This window comes from Notamacropus eugenii, chromosome 1 (assembly GCF_028372415.1).
Source record: "Notamacropus eugenii isolate mMacEug1 chromosome 1, mMacEug1.pri_v2, whole genome shotgun sequence".
In the NCBI taxonomy this organism is placed as follows: Eukaryota; Metazoa; Chordata; class Mammalia; order Diprotodontia; family Macropodidae; genus Notamacropus; species Notamacropus eugenii.
Window position 1 is genome coordinate 628,241,827 of NC_092872.1, and position 21,150 is coordinate 628,262,976.

The window sequence follows — 21,150 nt, forward strand, 5'->3', positions numbered from 1 at the left end:
TATAGACATTTTTGACACACATACATGATAATGCCATTTGGGCTGCATAATGTTCCCACATTTTACCAATGATTTGTCTTGAATCACACAATTAGTCACATTTTTCAGGAACTAAGGGAATTGTGGCATAATGTTTCCTTGTTGGCACTATGAATGATTCTAAGATCTTGCCCCACTCATGCAAATGACCCACACTGAGAATCTATGCCAGCATATCCTGGCTTTGTGGCTTAAATTTCTCTTGGTTTTCCTCCTACCCTTCTATCTACTCCTTAATATCCTTTGTGGCATCATCATCCATGTCCTCTTCTACCACCAGGGGTACCCTCACCCCTTTTGTTGCTCAACTGCTCACATGGCTTGAATTAGATGGTCATCGACAACTCCATACCTTCTGATGACATGGAGGAACACCAAACTTTAATATCGTCCCTTACCTCTATGCCTTATGATCCCATGGTACTGTCATTGGGCCTACTCATATAATACAAAGACCCTTGGCCTTTACACGGCCTTGATTGCAGCACACCCACTATACCCTCGCTCTTTCCAGTCTTTTCATGTGTCCTGGAGTTGAACTTTCAAATGTTGTCTCTCTGCAATGAGAGCACGAGTTCCTTGAGAGAAAGAGCTTTTTCGACTTTTTTTAAAAATTGTATCCCCAGTGATTAGCACAGTTCTTGGCACTGAGCAAATGCTTAATAAGTGATTGGTTTGTTTTTGTTTTGTTTTTTCATTCATTTGTTCCTGCCTCCCAACTGTGGATATACTCCATACCTCTGTTTCAGACCTCTTTTTCTCTATATATTCTCTCTCTCAGCAATTTCATCAGCTTTCATGGGTTTAATGATCATCTCTGGCTGGTAACTCCTGGAGCTTAATATCCAATACTAGTTTCTTTCTTGAATTCTAGTCCTGAACCACCAACTGTCTGCTGAGTATTTCTATCTGGATAGCTTCTATCCTGTAGATATCTCAAACACAATATGTTCAAAACAGATCTCATTACTGATTCCCATCATACCCTCTTTCTAATTTTCTATTCTGTTAAGGTTACTTCTATCCTTCTAGTCACCCAGGTTAGCAATCTCAGAATCATGCCTGATCCTTCTGTCTCTCTTGATCTCCATATCCCATCAGCTGTCAGATTTTGCCAGTTCTACCTCCAAGACATCTTTTGGTTTTATCTCTTCCTTCCTCCTCACAGAACCACAACCTTAGTTAAGTCTTTCATGGACTCTTCCTTGGACTACTGCAGTACTCTTGATTTTCCTCTCTCCACCAATCACTCCCAATCTATCATGCATATAGAATCACAAACTGCATCTTGGATCAATACCTTCAAAACTAAATCACTTACAATAAAAACCTAAATGGTATTATAACCCAAATAATAACTTTGATACAACTCTTTTTGTATATCTATAGAATGCATTTCATAAGAGTTCTAATATTTACCTTGAGGCAGCTAGGTGACACAGTGGATAGAGTGCAAGACCTGGAGTCATGAAGACTCATCTTCTTGAGTTCAAATCTGTACTCAGACACTCACTAGCTATGTGACCCCGGGCAAGTCAATTAACCCTGTTTGCCTTAGTTTCCTCATTTGTAAAATGAACTAGAGAAAGAAATGGCAAACCACTCCAGTATCTTTGCTAACAGAACCCCAAATGAGATCACAGAGTTGGATGTGACTGAAAATGACTGAAAAAGAACATAAAACTCACCTACTATCCCCATCATAATCCTGATGGTTGATAACTCTATAAGACATCATCATTAACAAGCATTCCTTAAACACTTACTATGTTCTAGGTACTGTGCTAAAGACCAGGGATTAAAAGAAAAAGACATGGTCCTTGCTCTGAAGTGACAGTTAAAAATTACCTATTCTGAAATATCAATACTTTCTGTAGAGTGGATGTTTCACACAGGCTAACGATTAATTGCCACTACTCACCTAGGAAGTTCTACAGGTTAAGAACCAGATCTTATTTACCAAAGGGGATTTTCCCCTGCCTACTGGGTCAACTGGGTGATAGACTATATCTTGATCTGGGAAGTATGTGTTTGTCCTTCGTTGCTGAAGAAGACCACGCCATCAGAGAAATGGTGACATGACTTGCACTTGACTTTTGTTTTTTGAGTCAGGGAGGGCTGTGCAGGTCATCAGCATCACTTCTCCTCCAGAGCCATCTGAATCCAGTGACCAGATATTCATCAGGATGACTGGAGATGACGCAGGATGAGGCAATTGGGGTTAAGTGACTTGCCCAAGGTCACACAGCTAGTGAGTGTCAAGTGTCTGAGGTGAGATTTGAACTCAGGTCCTTCTGACTCCTGTGCTGGTGCTCTATCCACTGTGCCACCTAGCTGCCCCTGATCTGGGAAGTACTGTGCCTCCAGATCCGGACTGTTTCTCATTGATCCCTTCTTTGGCCATTGTACCTGGAACAAAACTTCTATCCACCACACCCACATGCTTATAGTAGTGGTGGTCAAGCTGCCTTTAGACACTAGAGCCTGCTAGACTGGGAGGACTCTCAGAACCATCCATAAACCATACATCCCCAAACCAATATAAGTGTTCTACCCATAGTAACCTACCAAAACTGAAATCTTAGGGCAAATATCACTGCAGGAGAAATCATCTTGGAGTCATTTGCAATTCACAGCTGCAATTCATTAAGTAAGAAAGCAAATGAAACAGCCAAGTTAATGTTTCCTTCTAGCCACCCTAAGGGAAACACTAAGCCAAAGTGCTGTTTTGAAAGTCTGCAGTTTAGAATATCAGCCTGTTCTGTGTTGGATCCCACTCAGCTTAATTACCTTGGAAACAGAGTTTTGCTTGAATTTTGATCCCTAACCTCCATCTTGAGTTCTAAACAGAACCGCGTCTTCTTGCATCCAGTTCCTTGGCTTACTTCTCAGCAGCCTTTGTTTTATAATAGAACTACTCCTGTCTGTTTGTCTCCTTTGATATGATACTTCATTCTGCAGATGAATTCCAATGCTTTCTGGTCTCACTCTCACTCATTTGCTCCAAGCTGGCACAGAATATATCATTCCTTCATTGGCAGCTTGGGGCCCTGCATTGTCTCAGGCCCAACTTGCAATGTGGACACCAGTAAGCGCCCATGGCATTTCCTAGCCCTTGTCCTGCCTGAATAGCAGGGGATACAAGAAGCAGAGTGAGAAGTCATTTTGACTGAACTGCAGGAGGGTCCCTTGTGAAGTCAACAAACATTTTTAAGCTCTTACTGTGTGAAGTCTAAGGCACTGTGCTAGGTGTTTGTAGACTTACACCATTCACCTGAGACTTGGTAAGCTACAATCATTTTGAAATAAATAGCAGTCATCTGTATCTCACAGCTGCCGAAACTTTGGGTGCACAGTTGGCTATTCTATAGCCAGATGTTAGCGCAGGATGTCTCCCTGAGCTCTACTTTATCAGGAGGCACCTTCCTGGGCACAAGGAGGGGAAATAGAGCTAAATAAGAAATGATAAGATTAGTGGGAATAACAGCTCTATTCCATGTACAGTGAACTGATGAAATTCATATTTCTACTTGGAGTACTCTAACTACTGATGTGGAGAGACTGTCATAATGATAACTACTTATGAAATGTTCACGTATAGTCCATATGCTTCACGATTCATCTCATGCAAGGAGATCGTTCCCTGAAGACCAGGCTCTTGTCCGAAGTAAAACTGAACTAATTTCCATTTATCCTTTTTGTCAGAGGAAGGCAACCATACTCATGGGGGCTCACATTCCTTTGTAAATGAATAAAATGCCCATTCTGAGGAGGATGCACATTTTAAAAACCTCTAAGCCATGGCAAGCCTCTGGGCATCTCCTCTGCCCTAAATTGTCTTGTTTACCCTTTCTTCTGCTTTCCATTTTCTACCAAACAGAATATATCCATAAAGAATGTGGCTATTTCCTACTGCTGATCTTCTGGGAAGAAAAGACTACAGTTCTCTCTCATGTAGCTATATTGGATCTTTAGGCCCTAATGGGAGATGAAATGTATTTTTCTGTCAGTAAAAGTCATCCAAAATGACTTGAAGACTCACAGGGAACAGAGCTACGTGGCAGGAAGATGACATTTTTGTACAGTCACTTTAGGACAACCTCAACCAAGCATTTCAGAAAGGGGGGTGGAAACACTTCCCCAAACTCCAGAGAACATCCAAGTGTTAGAGAGTCCACCCTTATTAGAATACACAGCATGTCATTTTTGTTCTGCCCACACTACAGCCATAAACCTTTTCCTTCCTCTGCACAGATCCATCTCAGGAGCCCTCTCAGAGTTGTCAATATAGTCATTACCAATTATGTCACGCCAAGGGAAGTGAAGATTAATATGTCTGAGGTGAAACATCACTGTGACTTATAATCTTGCATGTAACTGTCTGTAACAAGCATTGGGAATCTGTCATTAAAAGACATTAAGTGGAGAAAGTAAGAGCTCCTTATTGATCACCAAACATGAATAGTTTATTGTTGAGTGATGCTTTAATTTATATTCGAAGCAAAGCTGTAAGTGAACATAATTTGGGAGATCTGTGTGCTGAAACCATCAGGTCCTACAATAGGACAATGACTGATAAGCATCTTCTTGGAACACTGTAGTAGTATTTCCCAGCTGTAGCAGACAGGATATGAATCTGGCACAGGCAGTGTGTGTCATGATTTGAATGTACCACCATGTACTAACCAGAGAGATCTATTGTTTTGTGGTTATTTTCTCCAGCAACGAGATATCATCTAATTATCTAGATGCTCAGAAGGATATGTTTTTATTTTATGTTTCTACTTTCAACTACATTACTTCTGTGGCCTTTATCCTTTCTAACAATGCAACCCTTTAAGTAGAGCACATAGTAAACTAAGCTACTCATCCCCATTCCCATCCCTGTCTTTAGATAATTACTTATAGAGAGTTGCAGAGGGTAAGAATGACTGGAAGGTTTTGCCACTGTGAATGTTGGATATAAGAGGGCATTGGTTCGGGGAATTAGATTGAAAGCAGTGAACATCAAGCACATTCACAGCTAGTGTTAGCTAGGGTTTACAGCTCAGTTTTGCAGATGGAGTCATTCAGCAAACATTTGTAAGCACCTACTATGTGCAGGCCACTGTGCTATGTGATTTGCAGTAACTCACTTATCAAGGGTGCTGATATTCTTTCCCTACAGTAACTCTGTGAGGTAGATAGTGCAAATATTATTGTTATATATTTTAAAAATGGGGAAGCTGGATCTCAGAAAGATTGGGGAGCTTACAATCACAGGGTTTAGATCTAAAATGTACCGTAGAGAAAATGAAAGCTAATCCCTTCATTTTATGGATGAGGAAACTTAGCCAAAGAGAAAGTCTCTTGGCCAAAGCTGCCTTAGTAGTAGGTAGCAAAGTCAGGATTTAACTCCAAATCGAGTATCATTGTTGTTTTTCCCCCACTACACTGCACTGCATCTCTAACATCAGGCTTCATCAGATACATTGGAATTCAAAAATTACATTTGAGGGGAAATTTTTAACCAATCTTAAATTTCCGGGATCATACAGCTAGTAAGTATGAGAGCCAAGATTTGAACCCAAAATTCCTAGCTACAAATCTAGGTTACTTCCTACTGCACCAGGATGGTTCTCAGCTAGATTCCTAACGAAGCGTGATGGGGTTGTCTTTCAAAGCTCTTCTACTAGGTGACCAAAGTAGAATCTAGGTAGTAAGGGATAAAATGGATTGTACTAGATCAGTGAGTAGTTAAGTGAATATATTAGAAGTATATACATATATATATGTTTATATGCATCTATATGTAAATATGCACATACATATACACATATATACATGTGTGTATATGTGTACATACATATACATATTGTGTTAGTCTGATGTGTATATATGTATGTGTAGGTATATATACATATAGTTCAGGCTAAGATGTGAGCTAACATAAATAGTACGATGAAAATGACAATTTGTTTAAGGTAAAAGATGAATCTATGAGTACAAGGTAGAAAATATCTAGCAGAAGCATTAAAAAGGGAAGTTGGCCTCATCTAGTTAGCAGAGAAGTCTTAAGCAGAAGGGAATATGATGGAGAACGTCAATGTGAGGAATAGTATGTCTCCTGTATTTATGCAACCGTAGAAAAACACACTTGTTCATTTTGACATCAGGCAGCTGAGGTGCATGGTGGACATCAGCTGAATTTACAGGATTCCAAACATATCTTCCCAAAGGCTATCCTAGCAGATATAAAACAGGAAAGGAAATGTAGGATGGATTTGCTGTCAGTGAATAGGATTGCACAACTCAGCCCTGCCGTGGTTAGGTAAAGATGGGAGACCAAGAAAATGTGCTCCTCTAAATACCTTTGAGAAGACTGAGGATGTGTCTGTTTCCAGAGGTTGCTTTGCTCAGGGTATTGGGAAGCTGGCATTCATGCCTCCCACACCCCAGAACTTCATCCTTTATAGCTATTGTTATGCACCTTTTAACTGAGTTCACCCCATTGTGAAAGCAAACTGGATGGATTACTATGTGGCATGTGGCTAGGTATATACTTCAGTAAAGTGAAGACAGATTAAAATAGGATTTAGTTGTCTGTTTTTAACAGAGCTTTAAAAAGATGAATGTCTGACAAAAAGCATTCAAGGCAAAGAACGATGAATTAGAAAGGAACCTTTGATAAATTTTCATTCAGGGAAAATATAAAGAATAAAGAGATAAATCATCAAGTAGAAATGCAAGACCTTCTATTTATGCATCACTAATAGCCAAAGAGGAGTAAGTAAAGAAAAACTTACTTGATAAACAGAATGCTGATGCCTTTGATCCAGAGACAGATTGTGGGTAAGAAAAATGGCTGTCCTGCATGCAGATGTGTGTGTGTATATTTGTGTGTGTGTATGTAGGTAGGTGCGTATGTATATATTATACACACGCGTGTGTATGTACATATATGCATACCCACAAACATATATGTGTGTAGGTAGGTAAATATATATATACATACGCGTGTGTGTGTGTGTGTGTGTGTGTGTGTGTGTGTGTGTGTACAGCTGTTGTTATTTGCTGATTGAAATTACATAGTGCTGGGCATACTCTCTCTCTTTCAAAGTCTGTCAGCCCCAAGGAGGTCTGTGTATATTCAGCCTATCTCTGTGCTATTTGCCAGTGAAGTGCTCAGGAATTTCACACACCATACTCCCAAATGCATCTGAACCCTTGAGAGCAACCTTGGTCTAACAGACCACTGAGAATTCCCTGTTTGTCAGAAACTGAAGTCCCTGGAGCTGGAGCTGAATTTTCCACACTGGTATCCTTAGTTCAACCACCAATGAACCTGGTACCTGCTGAGCTATGAAATTCAAAGGTTTGTCCTATGCTTTCTATGAGCCCCTACCCCTTAGGAAAGCAATGAGATTTTTTTTTTCTTTTTGTAATAATCCACAGCCTGTGGATCCCTATTATCTGGGGGAAACTATAATAGAAAAAAAGATATACCAACATGGTCCCATCAAGCAAGCTATGGGCCATCATTTCTTATGATTAAATTACAGAAATCCCAGGGTGGTTCAGGGTGATTCATAGAAAAACATATTCCTAGTTACCTGGGGAGAAGTTTCTCAGGTTACAACTCCCAGATTCCAGACTCAGTGCCTTAAATTTGATTAATGGTGCATATTGCTTGGTATTAAACAGCATAAAGCTAGAATTTAACGAGATATGGTATTGGAAGAAACTTTATATTACAGTCGACTGGATCAGGGAGGTATGTTTGCTTGATAGGAAACATACCTAGTCTGAACCCCATCTATCCTTTTTCTCATGACCAGATATTCATATACGTACAAGTCCAGTCATTTCTTCTACTATCTCTTGGACACCATATTGAAAAATTATTCTAATAAGATAATGAGTCCATTAATCTATGAGAAAAGAACAGATTTTAGGAGCAAGGCACTTAGGGCTCATGTGAAATAGTTTGAGTGTTTTGAGTTTTCCTCACTGCTGGTCACTCCAATATGTTTTGGGCCTGAATCTGCAACCATCTTGTTGTAGGGAATTCTCAGTGAGTAAACAACCTCTACCAATACATTTCTCATCTACATTTGAATTAGTTTTACACACAGTAAGCAATTAATAAATGTTAATTAAATTGAATCAAAACTGAGTAAGGTCTAGAAGGATTACTAGTGAAATCACAAAATGTAGAGGATGAAATATCATATCCCCTTAATTAACAATTTATTTATAAAATTACAGAAAGAGATCCTTTCATCTTATTCCTTCATTGTAAAACTTGGGAAACTGAGACTCTAAAATAAAAAATGCCTTATACAAAGTCACACAACTAGTGAGCATCAGATATGGTTTATGAACCAAGGTCTTCCAACTTTATGCATGGGTAGTACTCTTTTCAATACATCACAATGGTGAGCAGGATGTGTGTGTGTGTGTGTGTGTGTGTGTGTGTGTGTGTGTGTGTGTGTGTGTGAGTGAGTAGGAGAGAAAGAGAGAGAGACAGAGACAGAGACAGAGACAGAGAGAGAGAAGATACTATGATTCATTAAAAGCACTGGATTTTTTTTTCTGCATAATATCCAGTTGCTTTTTTTTATCCTTTTCTATTATGAACCCAATTACTCATTCATTTGCAGCATGTGTTCTGATGGGCCACTTGATGCACTAGCTAGCTAGCTAGCTATATTTGATTATCTGGACATTCGATAACCTTAATTTACTTGTTTTTAATCTACATAGATTGTCCGGCCAGACTCTCTGGAGTGGTTGTAGATTTCATTAAGGAGGTTTTGTCGTATTCAAGAGTTTATTGAAATGAGCACAAAGTTCTTACCTTACGATAGCCACTGTAGATCTTAGTATCAATAGGGCATCCCTCATGCATTTGGAACCTTCCCAGGACATCCTCCATGAAAATGCCAAACACATTGCCTAGCATATGTCTCCCTCTTTCACAATCCTTTGATATTGATCAGAAGAGAACTTTTGCATAAAATTATGCCTGCGTTTTCACTTATTAAAGAATCTTGTATAATCTTAGCAAATTATGAGAGAGAACTTGTTGGAGAAAGACTTTAAGGATATATTTTGCTTTGCTGGGTGAATTCTTTTCAGGGATAATTGATTGTTTTATAAAATAATAAACACTATGAGGTCTTATATTCTCTTCAGTTTTTGGTAAAAATCTGTTCATGCCTTTCTCGTACTTTCATCAAGGATACAAATATAAGAATAGTCATTCATCCTTAAAAATCTTTAAGACTATAGAGCCGATATAGAGCTTTCTAGTTGTATATGTTCCCTTGATCAACTGTTTTTAGGTAGAAATATGATCTGTGATCTTCAGTTAGGTCAATATCTTCTCCCTCTTTCAGACATCTTGAAAACCAGTCTCTCTGTGGTTTTAAAACTGCATTGTTTCCAGCATAGATTCCCACTCTATATTTGGCCTGATTTACCTGTAATTCTTATCACTGTTTTTAATGTATCATCTCTACTTGTTTATATTTCATATCTGAAGCTGAGATGTTAAAACCCCAATGAAATAGTCTTATCATTGATAATGAAGAATTCCCTCATGTCTCCCTCCATGCAGTGAGGGAGAAGAGTTGACTATGAATCTTAAATGTTACATGCACTGATAGATATAATCCCTACGTCATCTGGGTTTTCTTGCCTATTTTTTAAAATGGGGGGGGGGGCGCAAGATGGTGGACTGAAAGCAGAGACTCACCTGAGCTCTTCCTCAAATTCATTCAGATACCTCTAAAAAGCATATCTGAACAAAATTTAGAGTGGGAAAACCCATTAGGAGATAGATTACAGCAGATTTATAGCCCAGGACTGCCCAAAAGGTCCACAGGAAGGATCTGTTATACCAAGACTCAGGGAACATAGCTGCACCAGCACAGACACAGGCATAGGGGAGCAGGAATGACCCCAAGCAGTCTGAGTTACCAGTGGCAGTGCAGATTCTCAGCATAGAATGGGAGTCAGGTGGAGTTAGCCAAGAGAGAAGCATAGGGCCCATGGCAGCAACAGCAACTACTCTTAGGGCTATTCATACACAGACTAAATGTTTGAAAGTCACCTACTTGAACTTCCAGGAGCCAAGATGGCAGAGCAAACTGTAGGTGATCTAACTTTCCCTTGTTGACCATGAAAAACCCAGAGAATATTGCCCCAAAATATTCTCAAAAAAGTCAGGAATAGTGGAGCCAGAAGAAGGGGTACCACAGTCTTTTAGCTTGGAAGGCTAGGGAGACTGACAGAAAGGGTCCTTCTTGCTGTGGATGAAGGGGACCAGTGCAGAACCAGAGGTGTCCCAGCAAGCCACACCTCAGTGCACCAGAAGGAGATTCTGAGACCCAGGGAAATAGAGCCCATAAGAGTCAACACCATAACCCCAGATTGGCTTTAACTCAGCCAAGGGAATCGGGCAGACACAAGTACAGATGAAGTTCACTAGTTGCTGAGCCTACCCATGCTCTACCACAGCCCTAGGGAAGGAGGAGACCTTCAGAGGCCAGACTACCCCTCCCCCACACCCCACTCCACAAGTTTCAGTGTAACCCCATGAAAATTAAGATAGTCTTTACCTTGCTTTGGACTGGGCATACACCAGCCAGCTCAGTACCAGGTAAGCAACAGCATTATATAGCTTCTAGCTGAAAGAACCAGAGGCCACAGCATGCAAAGCCAGTAACCAGGCCCCTAGCTCCCAGCAGAAGTGTGGAACAGAGAACCACTGTAAAAAGGAGGAAAAAGGCAATCACTATGAGTAAGAAGCAAATTAGAAAATCAAAGACCATAGAATCTTATTATGGGGACAGGGAAGATCAAAATATGAATTAAGGAAAGGACAGCATTGACCCTATACCCATATCTGAAACCTCAAAAGGGAATATGAACTGTCCTCAAGTTCAAACAGCATTCTTGGAAGAGCTCAAGAAGGATTTTAAAAGCCAAATTAAAGAGGTAGAAGAAAAATTAATCAATGATTTAAAAAATACAATCAGTCTCTTAAAATGTAAAATTCGTCAAATTGATGAGATACAAAAATTTGCTGGAGAAAATAACTCCTTAAAAGGAAAAATAGGAAAATGGAAAAGGTGGTACAAAAGGTAGCTGAAGAAAATAATTCATTAAAAATTTAAATTGGTCAAATAGAAACAATGACTCTATGAGGCATCAAGAATTAGTCAAACAAAATCTAAAGATGAAAAAATAGAGGAAAATAATAACTATCTCAGTGAAAAAAACAACTGACATGAAAAGAAAAAAAAGATCCAGGAGAGAAAATGCAAGAATTATTGGTAAATCAGAAAACCATGATGAAAAACAGAGCCTGGACACTATTTTCCAAGAAATCATCAAGGAAAATTGCCCTGAGGTCCTAGATCCAGAGAGCAAAATAGTTATCTAAAGAATTCACTGATCACCTCCTGAAAGTGTTTCCAAATTGAAAATGCTAAAGAACTTTGTTGCTGAATTTCAGAATTATCAAAGTGAAGGAGAAAATACTGCAAGTGGCCAGTAGGAAACAATTCAAATATCGAAGAACTGAGGTCAGGATCACATGGGACCTTGCAGCTCCTACATTAAAAGATGGGAGGAATTGGAATATGATATTTCCTAAGGCAAAGGAGCTTGGATTACAACCAAGGATCAATGACCCAGCAAAACTGAGCATAATATTTTAGGTGAGGAGATGGACATTCAATGAAATCAGGGATGTCCAGATCTTCCTGATGAAAAGGCCAGAGCTCAATGGAAAATTTGATCTTAATATACAAGACTCAAGAGACACATAAAAAGGTAAACAGGAAGAAAAAGAAATAAAACAACCTGTTATTCAATATGGCCAAACTACTTACATCCCTCTGTGGGAAAATGACACTTGTTAATCTTGAAAATTGTATATTTATTACAATATTTAAAAGGGATATACATAGATAGAGAGTGTGGGTATAAATTAACTGATGTGATGATAAAAAAAATAATGAAAGGGTGTGAAGGGAGAAGAGGAAAGGAGGAGGCAGAAAAGGATAAATTTTCATCATAGGAAGAGGCACAAAAACATATTATAGTAGAGGGAAGGAAGGTAGGGAGATGAGCATTGTGTGAGCTTTACTACCATTGTATTAGTTTCTTTCTTTAATTTATTTATTTATTTATTTTAAATTTTCGACATTAATTTCCACAAAATTTTAAGTTCCAAATTCTCTCCCCATCTCTCCCCTCCCCCACCCCAAAACACCTTGCATTATGATTGTCCCTTCTACCAGTGTGCCCTCCCTTCTAACACCCCTCCCTTCCCTTATCCCTTTTTCCTCTTTTGTCCTGTAGGGCAAGATAAATTTCTATACCCCATTACCTGTATTTCTTATTTCCCAGTTGTACGCAAAAAACAATTCTCAACATTTGTTCCTAAAACTTTGAGTTCCAACTCCTTCTCCTTCCTCCTTCCCCACCCATTCCCACTGAGAAGGCAAGCAATGCAATATAGGCTATACATGTGTAGTTTTGCAAAATGTCTTCCATAATAGTCATATTGTATAAGACTAACTCCATTCCCTCCACCCTATCCTGCCCTCCATTTCTTCTATTTTCTCTTTTGACCTAGTCCCTCCCCAAGAGTGTTTACTTCTAATTGCTCCCTCCTCCAATTTGCCCTCCCTTCCAGCATCCCCCCCACCCTGCTTATCCCCTTATCCCCTATTTTCCCCTAGTGTAAGGTAGATTTTCATACCAAATTGAGTGTGCATGTTATTCCTTCCTTGAGCCAAATGTGATGAGAGTAAGCTCCACTTTTTCCCTCTCACCTACCCCCTTTTCCCCTCCATTGGAAAAGATTTTTCTTGCCTCTACTATGAGAGATAATTGGCCCCATTCCATTTCTCCCTTTCTCCTCCCCATATATTCCTCTTTCATGCCTTAATCTTATTTTTTTATATGATTCCTTCCTCACCCTGTGCTCTCTGTCTCTGTGTATGTGTGTGTGTGTGTGTGTGTATTATCCCGTCAGCTACCCAGATATTGATAAAAGTTTCAAGAGATACAAATATTATCTTTCCATATAGAATGTAAACTGTTCAACTTTAGTAAGTCCCTTGTGATTTCTCTTTCTTGTTCACCTTTTCATGCTTCTCTTGATTCTTGTGTTTGAAAGTCAAATTTTCTCTTCAGTTCTGGTCTTTTCATCAAGAATGCTTGAAAGTCCTCTATATCATTGAATGACTATGTTTTCCCTTGAAGTATTATACTAAGATTTGCTGGGTAGGTAATTCTTGGTTTCAATCCCAGTTCCTTTGACCTCTGAAATATCCCATTCCAAGCCCTTCAATCCCTTAATGCAGAAGCTGCTAGATCTTGTGTTATCCTGACTGTATTTCCACAGTACTCAAATTGTTTCTTTCTAGCTGCTTGCAATATTGTCTCCTTGACCTGAGAACTCTGGAATTTGGCTTCAATATTCCTAGGAGTTTCTCTTTTTGGGTCTCTTTTAGTAGGTGATTGGTGAATTCTTGCAATATTTATTTTACCCTCTGGTTCTAGAATATTAGGGCAGTTTTCCTTGATAATTTCACAAAAGATGATGTCCGGGCTCCTTTTTGATCATGGTTTTCAGGTAGTTCCTTAATTTTTAAATTGTCTCTCCTGGATCTATTTTCCATGTCAGTTGTTTTTCCAATGAGATATTTCACATTATCTTCCATTTTTTCATTCTTTTGGCTTTCTTTTGTAATTTCTTGCTTTCTCATAAAGTCATTAGCTTCCATCTGTTCCATTCTAATTTTTAAAGAACTATTTTCTTCACTGAGTTTTTGAACCTCCTTTCCCATTTAGCTAATTCTGCTTTTTAAAGCATTCTTCTCCTCATTGCCTTTTTGGACCTCTTTTGCCAATTGAGTTAGCCTATTTTTAAAGGTGTTATTTTCTTCAGCATTTTTGGGGGTCTCCTTTAGCAAGTGGTAGAGTCGCTTTTCATGATTTTCCCGCATGGTTTTCATTTCTCTTCCCAATTTTTACTCTACCTCTCTTACTTAATTTTCAAAATCCTTTTTTGAGCTCTTTTATGGCTTAGAACCACTGAATATTCATTTTGAAGGTTTTGGATGCAGAAGCCTTGACTTTTATGTCTTTCCCTGATGGTAAACATTGTTCTTCCTCATCTGAAAGGATGGGAGAAAATACCTAATCACCAAGAAAGTAACCTCCTGTAGTCCTATTTTTTTCCCCTGTTTTTGGGCATTTTCCCAACCAGTTACTTGACTTTTGGGTCCTTTGTCAAGAGCAGGGTATACTCTGGAGACCTCAGTTCCTCCAATAAAATTGATGAACCTTTGGTCAATTTGATTTAAAAAAAAGAAAGAAGAAAACCAAATTACCAATATCAAAAATGAAAAGGGTGAACTCACCTCCAATGAGGAGGAAATTAAATCAATAATTTGAAATTACTTTGCCCAACTGTATGCCCATATATTTGACAATCTAAGTGAAATGGATGAATATTTAAAAAAATTAATTTGTCCCTATTAGCAGAAGAGGAAGGAAAATATTTAAATAACCCCATCTCAGAAAAAGAAATTGAACAAGCCATCAATGAATTCCCTAGATCTCCAGGGCCAGACGGATTTACAAGTGGATTCTATCAAATATTTAATTTCAATTCTATATAGACTATTTGGGAAAACTGGCAAAGAAGCAGTCCTACCAAATTCTTTCTGTAATACACATATGGATCTGATACCTAAACTGGGAAGAGCCAAAACAGAGAAAGAAAAGGTTCATCAATTTTATTGGGTTTTTTATATAAAATCAACTCTTAGTTTTATTTATTAGTTCAATAGCTTCCTTAATTTCAATTTTATTAATCTCTCCTTTGGTTTTCAATATTTCTAATTTGGTGTTTAAATGGGAATTTTCAGCTTATTCTTTTTCTAGCTTTTTCAGTTGCATTCCCCATTCATTGATCTCCTCTTTATTTTATTCATGTAAGCATTCAATGATAAGAACTGCTTTTGCTGCATCCCATAGGTTTTGGTAGGTTGTCTCATTATTGTCATTCTCTTGAATGAAATTATTATTTCTATGATTTGTTGTTTGATCCACTCATTCTTTAGGCTTAGAGTATTTGGTTTCCAATTAATTGTTGTTTATCTTTCCATGGCTGTTTATTACATATAATTATTATTGCATCATGATCTGAAAAGGATGCATTCACTATCTCTGCCTTTCTGCACTGGATTGTGAGGTTTTTACGCCCTCGTACATTGTCAATTTTTGTGTATGTGCCATGTACTGCTGAGAAAAAGGTATATTCCTTTCTATCCTCATTCAGTTTTCTTCAGAGGCCTATCACATCTATGTTATCCAGAATTCTATTCAAGTCTTTCACTTCTCTCTTGTTTATTTTGAAATTAGATTTATCATGTTCAGAGAGAGGGGAGTTGAGGTCCCCCATTGGTATAGTTTGCTGTCTATTTCTTCCTGTAATTTCCTTAGTTTCTCCTCTAAAAGTTTGGATGCTATAGCACTTGGTGCATATATGTTTAGTAATCATATTATTTCATTTTCTATGGTGCCTTTTGGCAGAATATAGTTTCCTTCCTTATGTATTTTGATTAGATCTATTTCTGCTCTTGCTTTGTCTGAGATTAGCATTGTTATCCCTGCTTTGTTTACATCAGCTGAAGCATAATATATTCTGCTCCAACGTTTTACTTTTACCCTATGTGTATTCCCCAATTTCAAATGTGTTTCTTGTAAACAATGTACTATATGATTATGTTTTTTAATTCATTCCACTATCTGCCTCTGTTTTATGGGAGAGTTTATCCCGCTCACATTCACAGTTATGATTACTATCTGTCTTTCTCTTCATCCTAATCCCCCTGTGCATTTATGCTTTTATTTCTCCTTTTTCCCTTCCCCTCCTCAATAGACTTTTACTTTTGACCTCTGTCAATCTTCTCTCACTTTTATCAGCCCCCCTCCTCTTTTCATTACCCTTTCCCCTCCTACTGTTTGTAGGGAAAGTTAGATTTCTATTACTTAAGTGAGTATATTCTTCCCTTCTTGAACCAAATCCAATGACAGTACAGCTTGAATAATGCTCATCTCCCTCCCCTCTTTCCCTCTACTATGACATATTTTTGTGCCTCTTCCTGTAATATAATTTATCTTTTTCTCCCTTCACCTTTTCTCTTCTCGCATTACAATCTCTTCACACCTCTTACCTCCATTTTTTATCATCACATCAGTTAATTTATACCTATTCCCTCTATCTACATACATCCCTTTTAAATGTCATAATAAATATACAATTCTCAAGATTAACAAATATCCACCTCCCATGTAGGGATGTAAACAGTTTGCTTGTATTGAATAACAAGTTTTTTTTTCCTGTTTACCTTTTTATGCCTCTCTTGAGTATTGAATTTAAAGATCAAATTTTCTATTGAGCTCTGGCCTTTTAATCAGGAAGGACTGGAAATCCATTATATCATTGAATGTCCATCTTCTTGCATGAAATGTTATGCTCAGTTTTGCTGAGTAATTGATCCTTGGTTGTAGGAAAATAATTTGTTATGGAAATGTTGACATCATGTGTAAAATTTCAGTTTGATATTTTTTCTCATTCCATTTTCATTTAGACCCTAATTAAGCCAGATAATCATTGAATTTAGAACCAGAGGGAACAATAAAGATTATCTGATCCAATTCTCTCATTTTATAGATATAGAAACTATGCCCCATAGAGATAAAGTGATTTGGCCAAGGTCAGACATAGCAAGTAATAAAGCTAATATTTAAATCTAGGTCTTTTCAATACATAGCTAGCATTCTTTCAGTTAGCACAATGATTCCAAGGATTCTGCTATCTTTTAATAAATCTGGGAGGAACCCAGACAATGTCATATTGTTTGTATAACCATGCAGAATTCCCACTTACAAGAATAAACTCTCTGTTACACCCTGAGAAGGAATCAGATCACCAGTAGTAGAGGCATTCCTAACACTGACCTTTCTATCGTACTTCAAAGTTTTCAAAACATTTTACATACATTATCACATTTCAGTTGTACTATAATCCTGAAGTATGGACACATATTTTGTTACTAACTTGAGAGAGAGAGAAACTGAAACTCCAATAATTAAATGGCTAATCTATGGCAAAACTGTTTAAAAAGTGTCAATAGCAGATGTCATATTCCAGTCCAGCACTTTATATATCATGTTGTTATCTAATTGAGATGACATTTCATCAGTACATGACTCTAGTTTAGGCCCCCAATGTGTTTTTTCTCCCTTTCTACACACTTGTACCCATTTGTGACTCTCAATCTCTACATTGCAACAATCAGGCACAGTAGCACAAGCGAAAAAGGTACTGCACCAAGGACCAAGACAGATGGGATTTAATCCTGGATCTGACATGTGCTCACTGTTTTTCCTGGTCAAGTTACTTAACCTCTCTGATCCTCAGTTTCTGTATTTTTAAATGAGAGAAAAATATTTGTACAACCTATCTCACAAGACTATGGTGAAGAAAACATTCTGTGTGTCCTACAAATATTAACTATATGACTCTAGGACTTTATTCTCTGCCATGAACACTCAGAATAATTCCCTGTTGACAGCTATGACAAACTTGAGGTACAAATACCATTTGACCCCCAAACCTTGTATGACAGACAATGCATGACCTCCATTAAAATGTCAAGAAGCTGCCTTGCTTCAGCAATATGTTTGCTCACATAGACTAATACTTGTGGGAATAATTAATAAAGTGCAGAGACAGAAGAAAAAACTTCCGGAAAGCATTCTTATTTTCAATATCAGTCCTCATCCCTATCTAGATGAAAACAATTGCAATTTCATTCCTTTGGTAATTCAATAGGAATAAATCATGTTATTGAATACAGTGTCGCATGATGAGCAGGGAACAGTATGACAAGCATTCTTGGCCAATTACTTTAAAAAGCAATTGTCATTTAAAAAGCAATATAAGTCATCTATAACTCTCCTCCTAAACCTGCCTATCCATTCAGTTAACAATTTGCCAGGTGTTTACCAAGTTTACCAAGTTTACCTACCTCCACAATGTCTCTTCTTTGTCCACATTACATGGCCACCATTGTAGAACAGTTCATTATCACCCCCCACTGGCACCTCTGAAATAACTTCCTAATTGGACTCACAGATTCCAATTTCTTCCTTCTCCAATTCATTTTTCACACAGTAAACAAACTGATATTCCTAAGGTACAAGGCTGATAATAATCACTGCTGTACTTAAGATATTCCTTCTTTTGCTTTGGGAATAAAATACAAACTTCTCTGTTGGCATTTCAAGCTACTTACAGTTCAACTCTGTGAAGAAATCTTGGGTTAGTGACAAAAAGGAACACAAAGTTCAAAGAATCAAGTGTCAGGCAGTTTATTACTCATAGGCATACAAGCTCACACCTCCTCAACCCTACAGTTCCTAAGGCAAATAAAAGTAGTGGTAGGGTAGATATAAGGTGGGAATCATACCTGAGAGCCCAGATCTCTGGTCTTTGCCCTCATATCTGATTGCTAATGCTGGGATGAAAGAAGGACCTTGGGGCAATCAATCAGTGAGTGGCTTGGTCTGTGACACCTCTACCCCCAACAAGAACATAATAATTTAGAAAGTTTGCTAACCTTGAATCCTTGGATTAGATAAGATTTTATAATCCTTTCGGAAATGTATCTTACTCAACCCAGTACTGGGTATATAGGAACTTTCCAATTCATATTCCTTTTTCATCTGTCCAGAGATTATGTCCCCCAAAGAAATTATTACAGTGATGGAGACAAGGAATACTTTGCATCATGACCCTAAATTATATTTTCCTCTTCACCTCAACTCCAATGTCAATTACCCTTGCCTTTAGATCTGCCTTGCCTACTTTGGAAACATGGTGAACCACTCCTGGGGGAGTCTTCCATCTCCTACTGGGTGCAGTGTGTTCCCTGAAAAAAGGTTGCTAGGGGCCAGGCAGCATCCTCTATATGCCCCAAAGCAATGAATTCCATCTGTGTCAGTCTAAGGCAATTTTTACCTGCTACTGCCAGCCCAGTCTCCTAACTGGTACCTAATTAAAACTTCTACTGCATAAAGCAATCCTTCTTTTGACTTCAGGCTTCTCATCTCCTGCTATGCCTGTCTATTAAAGGAAGAAAAGTGGCACTCTCCACTAACGGATGAACATTCTCAAATCTAGTCATACCCTTCATATCCCAGGGCATATGAATTCCTGTACCGCCATCCAAATTCCATTCCATTTCACCTACCACCTCTTTCCTCATGCCCATCCCTTTCAACCTTCCTATACCAAAGTCTAAATCTAATTCCACCAAGCCCTTCCACCATACCCTCTACAATGACTGTTCCATGGCAACTTCTCTTCATCTTAAACCTTTTCCTCTCCCACTCCTTTTATCTGTCTCTTAGTATTAGTTCTTACTAAAACTTGACATCTCCCTGACTTCACAGCCTCATTGACAACTCTTTCCAGGACTGACTATACCTTCATTCATTCTCCTTGATTCACTCATTGAGATGGGGAAGTTGGAATATCCGTTGCTCCCTATTACCACTTCTTCCATCACCCAGGAACCTCTTTTCCTTTGAGGTTAGCGTTATTCACATTTACTATTTAGTCAAAATCCTGGCAGCTGTTGTACACACACACACACACACACACACACACACACACACACACACAGATTTGGCTCATAATTTTTCTCTCCTCCTCAACTCCTGCATCATTCTAGGAGATTTCAATGTATGTATGATTCTTCTTTAAATGCTCTAATCACTCAGTTCCTCAACCTATTTGCCTTCCTTCAACTACCTCAGCCACATATAAAGATAGTTGTACTCTTGATCTTTCCATCACCCACAAATGTACTGCATCTATGTTCAAAAGTTCTGAAATCCCTTTATTTAATCTAAATCTATTGGCCTTTTATATTCCTTTTGCCTTCTCTTATAAAACTCTACTCTTCATCTGTACCATGACCTCCAAACCCTTGATCTTTTAATTCTCTCCCAAGCTGTCTTTCTGGCATTTGTCACTTTTTTCTTTTCTCTCTATGTCTTGGTGAACCAATTCAAGTCTACACTGTGCTCCTTTCCTGTATCCCTTTTCCCTTTATCATGTCACTGATCATGTCACCCAGGCCTCAACCTTGGATCTTTCTTATCATTCAAAACCTTCACCCCCATGCACATGCTGCTTAACAAAAGTCAAGAACATCACAGAATCATTCCCACTGGATCCGATAAACATTTATGTTGCATGATATAAATTGGGCCCTTACAGCTGGTGGATAATCCTACTATACCTCTCTTATCAATTATCTATCCCATTCTTCACAGTGTCTCTTCCAAAACTTTACATACCTCCTCAAGCCTTCTGTTGTTACCCTCCCCCCACCCTCTCGGTTGAGAGCCTTGACTCTTGTTTTGCAGAAAGAAATGAAGCCATTATCTAAGAACTACCCTTCTACCATCTTGCTCATCTCCTCAAATGAAATTATCATTACTCAGATACTATCTGCCACTTTCTCCTTCTCCCCTGTCTCACATGAGTGGGCATACACCTTACCAAAGCTAACCTCTCTTCTTGCTCAATTTTATCCCATTCCATCTCATCTCTTCCAACAAATTGTCCCCTCTGTTATCTCCACTCATTCATTTATGTTCAATCTATCCCTATCTACTGGCTCATTTCCTACTGCCTACAAACACACTCAGATCTCTGATGCTGAAAAAATCCTTATTTGATTTTTCCACCCCCACTAATTATGGCCCTATATCTCTTCTCTATGTAGCTAAATCTCTTGAAAAAGCTGACTATAATAAGTGCCTCAACTTTCTCTCCTCCTTTTCCCTTCTTAGCTTCTTATAATCTGGGGTCTGATTTTATCACTCCCCCAAAACTATTCTGTCCAAAGTCATTAATGATCTCTCAGTTGCCAAATCCAATGGCCTTTTTGCGATCCTCATTCTCCTTGACCTATCTGCAGCCTTTGACACTGTTGATCACCCTTTGGTCACCATTCTCTC

General features: G+C 38.4%; 1 long non-coding RNA gene across 1 annotated transcript in view; it reads right to left on the reverse strand.

Moving 5' to 3' along the window:
• LOC140520852 (uncharacterized) overlaps window positions 1–21,150 on the reverse strand; it is a 189,964-nt gene that overhangs the window by 119,190 nt on the left and 49,624 nt on the right. The window contains exon 2 of the long non-coding RNA XR_011972675.1: window positions 10,644–10,792. This is a non-coding gene — a long non-coding RNA (uncharacterized lncRNA). The remainder of the gene's footprint in view (window positions 1–10,643; window positions 10,793–21,150) is intronic.